The sequence below is a fragment of the Corapipo altera genome, unplaced genomic scaffold, assembly GCF_003945725.1.
Source record: "Corapipo altera isolate COAL_440 unplaced genomic scaffold, ASM394572v1 78, whole genome shotgun sequence".
NCBI classification, from domain to species: Eukaryota; Metazoa; Chordata; class Aves; order Passeriformes; family Pipridae; genus Corapipo; species Corapipo altera.
In genome coordinates this window covers 2,362,102-2,374,941 of record NW_020884904.1, presented here as the reverse complement: position 1 = coordinate 2,374,941, position 12,840 = coordinate 2,362,102, and the positions used below count along the sequence as shown (strand labels likewise).

The 12,840-nt window shown below is 38.6% G+C and overlaps 1 long non-coding RNA gene across 1 annotated transcript; it reads left to right on the top strand.

Moving 5' to 3' along the window:
- The first annotated feature begins 519 nt into the window (after positions 1-519).
- LOC113950904 lies at positions 520-7,961 on the top strand. Its single transcript, XR_003528926.1, has 5 exons — positions 520-864; positions 2,022-2,172; positions 3,201-3,511; positions 6,074-6,311; positions 7,833-7,961. It is a non-coding gene; the product is annotated as an uncharacterized LOC113950904 (long non-coding RNA).
- The last annotated feature ends 4,879 nt before the right edge of the window (positions 7,962-12,840 follow it).

Here is a 12,840-nt window from a genome sequence, read left to right as displayed (position 1 = left end):
ATTGCTGCATTGTAGTGCTCTTTGAGGCAGCCAGTTGTGGAAACTGTAACAACAAAATACTAGTTTAAAGACTTTTGTGAACAATTTATGCTTTGGAAGGCAGTGATTTTTTCTTTCCCCTTTTATTTTGGGTAAACATACTCCAGGAAGCCTAATTGAAGGATGTGAATATTTCCATTGAAAGTAATAAGATTAATCATGCCGGGAGCCAACAACACTGTTAAGTATCTTCCTAAACAATGACTCCAGAATCTCAAACAACATTTTCTTGGGCTTCCTTGGGGCCCTTTTGTTTTGCTGTAGTACCTCCAATGGAAAAATTATGCACAGTAAATTACTGAGCTGATAAATCCTGTTTCTTCCCATGAATGCTGTCCATAAGTCCCCTAAACATCAAAACTTTGTTAGCCTTTTCAATTTTATTCTTTGGTACAGCCATCTCCTCTATTATTTCATCCATATTTTTAAATAGATTTCAAAGCTTATAAGAGCGTTTTATAGCTAAGTCAGTAGATATTTATAGGTAACAGTAAAAAACAGTGTAAAATATAAATGCATATCAGAATACAGAAGATATAAGTAAATTAAATATGTTCCTATCTGCTGGGTGGGAAGGTGAGTAAAACCTTTACTCATGTGATACAAAGTTTTATTTTGTGTGTCTTTCATCCTAGAATATATGGGAATGTAATTTAAGGTATCAACATGGATAGTTTGTATCCTTTGGTGGAAGACTCTTCCTATCCTTTTTTCATCCATGAGCTACATGCATGATTGACAAGATTGTTCATTCTGCAAAGAATCTTTGGAGAAATGGCACAAAATCAGTTGTGTTGATATGAAACACATGTATTCCAGATGCAGGTAACAGAAAAAGTCATCAGGCTTTGTGGGAGCTGGTTAGTTTGATTGTAGCCATCCTATTTCAAATCTCAGTTTTGTTTTTGTGAGCATATTCAGGGCATCTTTATTCTAACTTTGTCCCATGTGCTTTGATAGTTTTCCTGATCTTAAATTCATGTTCTTTTCATTTGTGCTGTACTGACCATTTAATCAAGGGAACACTGTATGTGCACATAAAGAATTCAGAGTTCAGGGCCTTGGTGAAAGCTTTTAAACGCTGAAGTCCTTGGGGTGTGTGGTCTCCTTTGTATGGACACCTTCCTATTAGCAATAATGGCAATGGTGTCCATGAATACTGTACCTCCATTAGACTTTAGGCAGACATAAAGCACAGCTTTTGGTCCTTGCATGTCTGCTGGATTATCAAAAGCAAATATACACATGCTAAAATGAAAGTCCCAGGTTTTAGAGGACCAGTGAAGTGCATCAATTTAACTCTGTCTTCGAAGCCGCGTGGTGAGGTGTGAACATTTCTAGGCAGCATTCCTGACCTGGTGACTTGTGGGTCCAAAATGGGGATAAGAAAAGGGCATAAGGTGCCATGTGTGAAAAGATGTCCCTCTGTTTCTGCCAACTTTTATACACAGATACTTTCTGTTAAAAAATAACCCATTATTAAAGAGATAGACTTTTAAACAGATAGTTGACCTGAAAACTGTGCAAACTGTGCCTGGGATGTACAGTGTATATGATTTTTAGATTAAATTTAGGTTTAAGTGAAAGAAAAGCTGGTAGCCAGTTTGGAATTTGCATTTTTGGCAGCTTTACACAAGTGTTCCAGTTTGTGGTCTGGGCTGAGCTCTCTAGAGGAGACAGCTGAAGACAGAGTCACAGTCTGTGATTCATTTCATTTCATGACATTCTTTTAGACACATGAAAAATTTTCTGATGGCTGTTGTACTTCGGTGTTTATGAATCTCACAGTGAGCAGCATAAATAAGGAAGCAACTGCCCATATTAAGCACAGGATCTAAGTGGCTCACAAGCAATGGATGAGCGATTAATTTTGAGTCAGAAATGGTTATGGTATAGGAGAGAAAGAATGCAATTTGCAGCAAAGGTTTTAATGTAATCCTGAGAATATTAAATAGAAGTTTTGTTTTATTTGGCACTTTCAGAGGTCTCCCAGTGGAAGACTAATGTTCACAATTCAACAAGGTTGTTGATCACCAGTGAGAAGAGCCAGTGGAATAATTAAAGCATAGGAAAAAATGTTATTAAAGAGGAAGAGTTCCAGGAGCTCAGTCTACTTAATCTATCAAATTTAAGGTGAAAGGATGGTTTCAGCAGTCATTATATGAGAAATATAATTTATATGTTCTCATAATATATGACAAATATAATTTTCCTACGGAGGGATTTCTGAAATCTGTCAGATGAAAATAAAGCGAATTCTGATGTTTGAAATTGATAAATTAAGAGCCAGAGGATTCAATACTTTTGTTAATAATTGGACCTCCATTTGCCAGGGAAACCATGGATTATGTCTCGCTGGACACATCTTAAATCAAGAATAGATATTGCTTCATAAAATGTGAATTTCTGGAATGAGTTGTGCCTTTAACTGTCTCTCTCCTGACTCTTCCAGTTTTGTGTTACTCTTGACAAGCAAGTATGTGTTACAGGTTGGTTACAATGGTTTTACATGTGGACTAATGGCCTTTAATGCATGCTTGTTTTTCCCTTATGACCTACTAAGATAGGTCCTACTAAAAGTGTATTTTTAGAGAAAAAAAATCTAAAAAATTCCCTTTCCCTACTTAGGAGCCAAAACACAATTGCACCCAGTTATCTGTATTCATGGAAGGTTATGTGCCAGGTCTGACAATGTTAATTAAAAGTGGGTTAAACTTTTGCACATTGTTTACAAATTAGGTTCTCTAAAACATCCTGACTACATGGAAATGACAGTGATTGATGGGAAGTAACACACACACAATTAATACTGACTGAATTGCTAATTACAGGATTGACATCCCATTTGCAATGAGATGCTGCAGGTCTTTTGCAAAAAGAACTGACAGTGTTGTCATGTTACTTCTCCATTTCCTTCAGCTTGTAGTCTGATGCCCTGTAGTTAAAGTTCAACTAAAGATTCATTCTTGTCTTGTAAAATTCTCCTGCAATGTGAGAAAAGCCTTAGGAGGAAAAGTGAACTGGTCACTACCCCCCAAGAATTAACTCTCTCCTGAGACTTTTTCCTATCAGAGAAGATAAATTGTGCTACGCTATTCCTACTTGTTTTATTAGTTACACCAGCTTTCTTATCCTTTCTGCTTTGTTTCCCTGGCATGCAGAAAAAAGTAAATAGTGCTGATGCAGAGGAAGGTTGTGCAAGACTCCGGCTTGAAAAGAAAGTACACTTGAAATGGTACATATTATTAAGGAAACCCTTGTATCTGGAAAAAGTAATTTCAAAAGCTATGTTATGGAGTTGCCCTTAAAACAGTAGTTACATGTACTAAATGCTGAGGTTCGTGGAAATGGGCTGGCCAGATGCAATCTCACAGATTTAGCACAGCCCAGCATCTGCTGTGTTGGCCTGGCCACGTGGATACCAAGATCAGTGCAGATACTTGATGACCACAGCAAGATTATCTGTTACAAGGTAAGATTTGAAAGGATTTAAAAGTAAATGCTGTGATCTGGCATGTGCTGATGGGTGGTGGAGGTAGAGAAAAGGGAACCCTAAGGAAGCAGAGAGTGGCAGCACCAACACTGACAATGGAACCAGAAGCTGCAGGGTATAAAAAAGTGGCTCTATGGGGTGTTCCCAATGCTGCAGAATTGGCACTACTTCTTCACCACCTTAAAGAATAGGGAAGCCAGTGGGATCTATCCCCAGCAGTCCTGTGGGTTTTGCCTCAGGCTTTCTCAGAAACAGAGACCCTATTTTGTGTAAGAAAAGGGTCTTTAGGCTCAGGTGATTTCAGAGGTACAGTGCACACTCTTTGATATGATTCCACCCTTCATCTGTTAGCATAATTAATTTACAGGAGTGATGTATAAAATATGCTCCCTATGGCCTATGGAAAGGATTAAAAAGGGACTCAATCAAATCCAGCAGAGTCCAGAAATATCCACAGCTCTGAAATAAGAGGAGTCTCAAGTAGTAGTGCAGAGGAGGCTGAGCTCTGCATGGACATCCTGGGGCAGAAATATTTCTTTACTTCTGGGAAGAACATGTGTGCAGAGAAAACCTCTGCATTCCCCCAAGCATTCTGCACATCTGCCTTGCTTGCAAGGAAGAAGATTCAAGGATGGCTTTTAACCACAAGACCTGCAAAATGAAAACAGTAATTTTTTTTTTTCAAGAGATAGAAAAAGCGGCTGCGTTATTTGCATGGCTTATCTGAGACATTTAGTTTCAATGAGAGCTGCATACGCACACAACCCAGTGGAAGAGACTTAAAGATATGCTTTCTTTTGGCATTTTTGGGAGGTGGTTGTAGCATTACAGATAATCTCGCAGAAAGATAGTCTTGGCTTGGGCTGCATCCTCCACATGGCTCATTAGTGAGGTGGGATGAATGAGTGGGCACACAAGTGGGTAAAAAACTCCAACTCTTTAATCTTGAGGGTTTATAATTGTGGGAATAGAGTCAGAAGGGGTTTGCAAGTTTCCTTCTGCCTTACTGAGGACTGGTGAGAACAGTGGGGGACAGAAATGTTGTCTTGTAAGTAATTATTCAAACAGTGGGTGATGTGCTTACAGCTTATCACACTATCTGCACTATTTGTTTAGAAAATCAATCCCAAATGGAACTGTGTTTTATACAGGAAGCACATATGGTGTCAGACTCCCACGACACAACATAACCTCTTCCCTTTCAAGTTCAATGGTGACAGGATTGGAAAAGAAAAAGGTTGGTTTCTTAGAAGCTGTTTCACGACTTCCTCTGAAAGAATTTTAGGAACTCCAAAGTCTTTTGAGATGGAAAAGTAACTGATAATATTTTTAAGTTTTGAAATAAGAACAGTGTCTAACAGTTGTTATTCTTTACTGGTCTTCCTAACAAAATATGATATGACAGGAATGCTAAGTGCCTTCATCTTAGCAAATGGACTTCTAATTCCTTCTTCAAAAGTATCTATTTTAATCATTTTGACACCTAAAATGTGAAAATAGCCAGTATGACACATATCCATATCATTAAGAAAATTACTGTCCTTAATATCCAGGATCTACCAGAAGGAGAATGTGCCCCGTATCCATCGGTTCTTTTACTGTTCTTATTTATAGCATAAGGAATAGAAATACCAGGGTGTTCAGTCAATTTTCTAGATTAAAATTTGCTTACATATCTGACACAAATAATAGGGATTTACTAATGGTAGAGGAAGAAATGCAACACACAGAGACTCAGAATGGGTTCTGATTAATGTTATGCTTACTCAACCTCCTGTCCAGTCTTTCCCCAGATGAAGTCCAATGGAATATGTTTTTAAGATCAGAGGCAGGAGGATAAGGTACTTATGTTTACTGACTAAGGTCATAGATAATTTTAATGGGATAGACTGACATGTTCAGTAGAGCACGGAACCTCTACTTTCCATGCGTTAATGTGGCTGAACTCACAAAAGCCACCCAGGCCTGTCAGGGAAATCAGCACTTTTCTAGTTCACGCTTACACAACAGCAGCATGTCATTCTTTTAATCCCTTTAGGGGGATGAATATTTTATGGCAGATTAGCTAACATGACATACCTAATAAGTTACTAGAAAATGAAGTGTGTGGTTAACATTATTTATGCTAAGCATAGTATGGGTTTATGATAACAAAAGTGCCTGATGGGGTTGTTCCACTGCAGGGAAAGTTACTGTAAGGCCAGCAGTGGTGGATGGAGGTGCAAGAGTTGCTGTGTAACTGATTGTTTGACCTGAAAACAAGCACATTTCCATCCTGTAGAAGTGAAATGTTTTTCTGCTATGGCCAGCAGACACAGAATGATAAAGTTTTCCTGGCAAAGCCAGTTTATTGTGGTGATAAAAGGAACATAAGACTAACAGTAATAACAAAAAAACCAGATTTCTCATGGAAAATTGTAGGTGACTTGCAAGTAGCAAATGTGTGAGTGATCTTTCTTCTGGTTATTTTTGTGAAGTACTTATATGCATTGCATATATGCATTAGATTATTAATCTAAGCATTACACATTGTCTTTATAGGCTTGATTTTCCCAAGAGTCATGTGAAAACACCTGTAATTTTTAATTGATTTAATTAATGAGTAAACTGGATGAAGCTGAATGTAAGTTTGTGTTTGGAAGAGGAGATGAAGTGGTGAAGCAAGAGAACCAATAGTTTTCTCTACTGGGAGAAGGGAAGAGCCTGTTTTCTGCTACAAAGCTCGTGTTTGAGGAGAACAGAGGACACAAGTAGTTTTTACCTGAAAATGTGCTTGTATGTGAGTATGTGTAGGTGGACAGAAACCCCATGTTTTCATTCAGGTGAGCTTAATAAACCACTGCCACTGATGTCAGTTGAGTAGTGGTAGTAACGAGCTTGTCTTGAAATTAGATTGATAACTCTAGAGAACTTGGTGATTATTTTGTACACTAATACTTGGAATATGCAGTATATTGAATTTATATTCAGTATAGAGTACAATTGTAATATGCTGATGTGTAGAGATTGTATCACAACAAAAGGTGGACTTGAGTCTTCATTTATTAATTAGTAATCAATAAATCAACTCACTCTTCAATCCTGACTCACTTTTTTGGTGAAGCAGGCATTCCAAGTCATCCAATTTAAATGAGATTAATACTGGAATTAGAGTTCAGATCTTTCAGTGCTATCCTGTCTCTAAGTCGCCTCCTTATAATTTTTCTTGTGAATATAGGAGATCTAATTTGCAGTTGTCTGTGTACCTAATTACTGGCACTGTGCAGTTTGGGATGCAGAACCATAAAAGGTGATGAGGCACCTTGTGCACACATCTCATGGAACACGTCATACATGCTCACAGAAAGACAGGACATGTAAAGCAGGGGTGATGTACAGGGAACCAGGATGTGATAGAACTTTGCTGTTTGGCATTGTGTTGGATCACAATGCTGCTTGAAATACATGCTGTTCTTTCACGTTTTTATTAGAAAGAATTGCCTCTGAGAATCACACTCCTCCTTTCTTTGCTCATTCAATTTCAGACCTAATTGTGAAGAAAGGCTATGAGCTGGGTTATCAACTGGTAAATCAAATCTGTTCACATCCAATAAGGAACCTACATATTTTATGGAAATTAAAAATATATTATGAAATTTAAATTATTACATTATTTAAAATTAGTGAATAGAGCACATAATTGCTTATTATTAATATTGAAATATAGTTACAATATTTAGTTAATGATTTAATGGTCACATACAGCTTCTAAAATGATACTTCTGATTAGATTCAGGAAAAAGCAGACTTTCCTGTACCTCAGAGAACATACAGAAGTTTCCAAATCTTTAGAAGTTACTGAACAAATAACTGGTAGGATGACAAAGGGGGCTGCTGTGTGCCATCTCCAGTACATTCCTGTCTGGAATCAGGATTAGGGACCAGGATACAAGAATGATAGGGAAACAGTTCCTATGACTTGTGGGTAAATAAAGCCTTAGGTTCCAACTTCAAAATTCTGTGCATAAAACTAACTTTCTTCACATCAGAAGGATGGAGTGTTGAGATCAATATGCCAAAGAAAAATGAACACAGTGGTGAACAGATTCATTCCTGAAAATAATTTCTTTATTCATACCATGTAGTAGAAGAAAAATGAGAGACACCACACTTTGTCAAGCAGTATTAAAATATGTATTCATCTAGCTGAGAGTTTTAGGGATGCAATTTTTAAATAGTTATTTCAGTATTTTATCATTTTACCACTGGCTGCTTTGATTTGCCTAACAGGTTTGTGCTTTATATGGTTCTCTTTTAACAGGTTTTCACTGTATAGCTTTGATCTGAAATAACTGGGACAGAGGAGAGTTTTTAGCAGTTCCTTTCTTACATGGTAAATGGCATTTCTTTACAGATATCACATTCATAGATATATTAAGAAACCACTTTTATTCGGTCTAGTCGCATAACAGATGTGGAAGTTCAAGTATTCAAACTCTATAAAATATGTAGATACGAGGACCAAAATTTTTTTTCTGTTTCCTGAGAATGTCTGTTTTGGATAGGAATGGCAAATGAGCCAAGGCAGCTTACAGGAAAATGTACTTAGCTGTGTGCTGTGTGTGGTTAAGTATATCTAGACCTATAGTACTTCAGGCCTCTGTTTGATTCCCATTGTCCTCAGTGAGCCAAAAATACATTATTCAGTGTTTTGCTGAACTGGGCCCAGCTTCATTGAAGTGCTTTGATTCCAAGTGTCTGTGTGGTTTATAACTTAGTGATGGTCCCACAAGAAGCAGGAGCTAGATATGTTTTGAATCTAAGCTATAAAACATTTGATTATGAAAGCATTTCAGAGGCCTCTTTCTAGTAAAGTCAAAAGGAACATGAGATATTCCCAGTAAAATGAAAGTAGGTCTTAAAGAACCCAGTACCATTTCTTGTTTATAAACAGAAGACTGAGAACATTTCAAAGTTTGAAAACTAATTCTAAGGGCAGAAAGTAAGTATTTCCATTTTCTCTTTCCTAAAGCACTCGTTCATCTATAGAGCAAAATTGCTGTGGGAGCAGAAAGAAACACTGGTTGCGTATAAAAGCAAATACCTTTGCAACCCTGTAAATAGATTTTTTAGAAATGGAGAAGCAGTCAGAGCGTACTTGCTCTAACAATTCCCAGTTTGATGCTTAGCTAGGCCATTTCACTCTATTTAAAGAGTCATGATTAAAATAATATCTAGAAAGGACTGAAGAGTAGAATCTTTCCTGAGGGAAATGCAATTTCAACATTGCTTTCAGCCCAAACTAACGAAAAAGTCCAAATATCAAAATGTTTTGCTGAATTGAAAGGCTCAGAAACATCTCAAATTCACAGTAAAGGGATAAAAACCTCTAATTTGAATTTTTTTTACTCTCTAAGCTGGTGTCTGCATAGGCCTGAATGGGAACTTCAGTTTTGGGTGTTAAGACTCTGCTTCTAGTGTTTCACTTCGCCTGGGGGGTTACTTTGAGGGAGCCAGGTCAGGGAGCCAGCATGCCCAGAGCAGAAGGGATGACCTGGGACACAGTGAGAAGGGGTAGGGAATGGGATTAGCACAGCCATGTCCTCAGCTGGTGCTGAGAGTGGGCACACAAGTCGACACGGAGAGCAGGTAATCTTTGCTTGGCCATGGGGAAATTAAATAGTTCTTGGGGTCAGGAATTGTTTTGACGAAATCATGGCCAATGGATGGCTTGAAGCCTGTGGCAGGCAGGTGATACAGCTCTGAGTCCAAATATCCCAAATAGCACTTGAAATGGTGGTTTCTCAACAAAACCAGAACTGTAGAACCAACAAACAGAAATTTTGCTCTATAGTGACTCTTTGCAAAGGAGTTACTAAGGATTTAAATGTCTTTGCAGGTAAGAATTCCCAGTTGGTATAGAATTATAGAATAGTTTAGGTTGAAAAAGACCTCTAAGACCCTTGAGTCCAACCATTAACCCAGCCCTGCCAGGTCCAACACTAAAACCACATCCCTAAGTGCCACATGTACACATTTTTTGAACAGTTCCAGAGCTGGCGACTCAACTACTTCCCTGGGCAGCCTGTTCCAGTGCTTGCTCCCCTGGCACAACTTGAGGCTGTGTCTTCTTGTCCTATGAATAAAAACATGTAATCAATGAGGTTAATTCTAACATTCAACAAAACCAGTGGTAAATACTTGAACTCTTATCACAGATCAGTGGTAGTACCATTGACTTTATAAAAGATTTTTGGATATACAGTTCACCCAGTCAGAGATATCTCTTTTTGTCGTGGTCTGTTGGAGTTCAGCCTAATGTTCAGGGATTTTGGGTGCAGTGAGGCTGGGTACTCTGTGCACTCTTGAGTGTAGGTACAAAGGATTTCCTGTTAATAAACCTTTAAAAACCCCATGGTCTGTTACGTCTACCTTGTGCTGCCTCCTGCCTGCCCTCAGTTATTGGGAGCTGGAGGTAGGCTGTGGTTCCAAATACATTTACTGCAAAAAGCCATAATCCTAAAATCTTCTTCGGTGTGACAGGAGGAGACGTGTGAGAGTCCCCAGAGGGAGTGGCAGCATTCCCTCACTGAGACCTGGGGCCAGCAGCCCATGCTGCTGTGAGCTGTGCCTTCTGCAACCAGCCTGGGTTGGAAGAGTTATGCTCTGTACCCTCCAGCCCCATTTCATATTTTATTTCAAAAAGGCCAATTCCTTTGGTAATCACAACCCTTTTTAAAAATATATAGCAAAGGCTACTAATCAGCCTGCATTCCTCTTTTGCAACATACATCGTGGCTGTAATTGCATGTATGTGGTAGATTGGTTACTCATCAATTTATTGTAATTAATGCTATTGGAACTACAGATACAAAATACAGAAATTCTGCTTGGTTCTATATGTGGAGCTATGGTAATGTCTCTGTGGAGTGACATACTGGTGTCCTGGATGTAACCTGCTGCCATGCTGGTGCTCAGGCTTAAGGTATGAGCATTCAGAGTGGTCTGCACTTGAATAGTCTCTGAAGAGAAGGGGCAGTCTGAAGCCAAGATGTCTCTAGAGATGTCTGTGACAGTGAGAGAAGAGAGGACTTTTTTTTTATTATTAACAAAGAACTAGAGCAGTAACTCATTTTTCTGTAACTGTTCCAGGATTGTCCTCTACAGAGTTGCTGAAAATATGATTTCTATTCTGGAATAAATATATGATTTTAACCTCAAGTTTAAAATGTTGTTTGAAGCTGTATCAGTTTTGTCTGCAGTGTTAAAGCAGAATAAACATAGCAGAATCGTGTTTTGCCAAAGCTGAGCAGGGTGACAGTCTCCCTGCAGAGAGAAATCTTCCTCTCCAGCCATGGTAGTTCCTTTTGACCTGCTTACCAAAGGATGATGAAAAGCTGCAGAAACAATTGTATTTACAGCTTCTTGGTTGCATAATGATTTACTGCTTGCTAGGGATTTTATGGACATCGGGAAAAAGCTTGATGATGAAAACAGGAGATGCTGGAGGGTTGTACTTTTCACTCCTTTGCAAAGAAAAACATGTATTTTGTAGCATTTCATGTTGTATTGCTTATTTCTCTAGTCAATTTGTTTTTGTAGCAACGCAAAGTGTTCAGTTGTTACCTGCATAGCTGTAAAATGTGTTATTTCACATGGTTCTGTAAAGGAAATTGTAAGGTTTATAGGTGCACCCTCTAACAATTCACTGTCCACTGTAATGGAAATAAACCTGTAGTTTAGTGTATTTATGTATCTCCACCCTTCTCCCAGCCTGTAAACTGAGGGTGAGTTAGTGCTGGCATTCTGCAGCACTTTATTTTTTCACTACATCAGAAATGGGGAAGAGGCTCCTCACAGAGAGGTTGGAAGCTGGAAGCTCTCATGCCGGCAGAGTGGCTTCAGGAAGTAGGCAAGAGTTTGCTGCAGTAAGGCATTCTGGTCACAAATCAGGCTACTGCTTTTGCTTCAGCATTCAAATATTTTCAAGTTGTAGCCCAGAGAGATGCCCAGTGATGCAGGCTTGAGGTAGAGGCACAAGTGAAGCTGGAGCCCTGTTGAACTCAGCAGGAATTTCTGTCATGGTTTTGTTGCCTGAGCAAGCCTGAGCCCTGTTGTACTGTCTTGGGGTTATTTCTTCTTCAGCAGTGACACTAGTTTTGGAGGAAAATAACTATTTTTATGGGGACTTTTATTAAAAGGCAAATAGTTGCTTTCTGCATATTTATGTTTCAAGGCCTTGTGTTGACCTTTCTTTAGCCTGCATCAAACAACATTTTGATGCAGTCACATACAAGCATTCCTGCACAGAGTCACTCTGCTGTTTTTTCACGGGTTTTCAAGTTACCTTAATACTGGTTGCTGACAAGTGACTTTTCTAGCTTGATTTAAAGGTATGTTTATATGTCTTCAAAGATGCTGGGTCTCTGACGATGTCAGCCTCAATCCACATGTGCAGATCAGGTATCTATCTACTTTTATGTGAACTAGTATATGTCTATATTGAGGCATGGTTTAGTCACTAGAATTTAGCCTGCATTTCTCCTCTTTATGGTGCTGTACAATTAGTTCTAAAATGTTTGATCTGCTCCCTTAAGCAGGTCACTGGAGAAATAAATAGGGGTCGCTGTGGTGTTTACACAGTTTGCTAACGCAGTGTGTGCAAAGAACACGCGTGGTTTTTGGCTGACTCAACTCTGACTGTTGAGTCTGTTGTTCATACACCCCTTCCCTCAGAGCAGACAGAGGTTCATTATAGTAACGTGCTCATGCATCCAGAACTACAGCTGCTTTTGAGAAGAAGTTTGTTTAAATTAGGAGCTTTTGTTTCCAAAATACGTGGTAAGTTATCAGCATATAAAGTAGACCTCATGAATAAAATGCAGTATGGATTTTCTAGGTGTTCCCTGGTAATTTCCTACATGTCTGGCTTCACCTCATAAATAATGGGATGTTTCTTACCACGGAACAGCAGCTTGTCTGTAAATAACCAGCTGAGGTGCTGTACATTCAGATACTTGCTTAGCTGGTGATAACTTTTTCCAGATGATTGTATCCTTGCTGAATTATGCAATTGTGGCCATACTGAATCTAATCTAATCCGTTCATTTATTTGAATTATTTAATTTTTATTCTAGTTCTTCTTATTGGTATGTGCTTTGTAGTAATGAGTGCATTTAAGAAAACAAGCACTTTTTTGATAGATTTGGAGCTGAAATGTTCTGTCTTTCAAGACTGTTCTATAATTCTTCTGTGCTAGTTCTGGGTAATCTGTTTAGTTCTGTAGAAGTTTCTTTCTATATTACAGTAGGTTCTGCAGATTCTGCTCA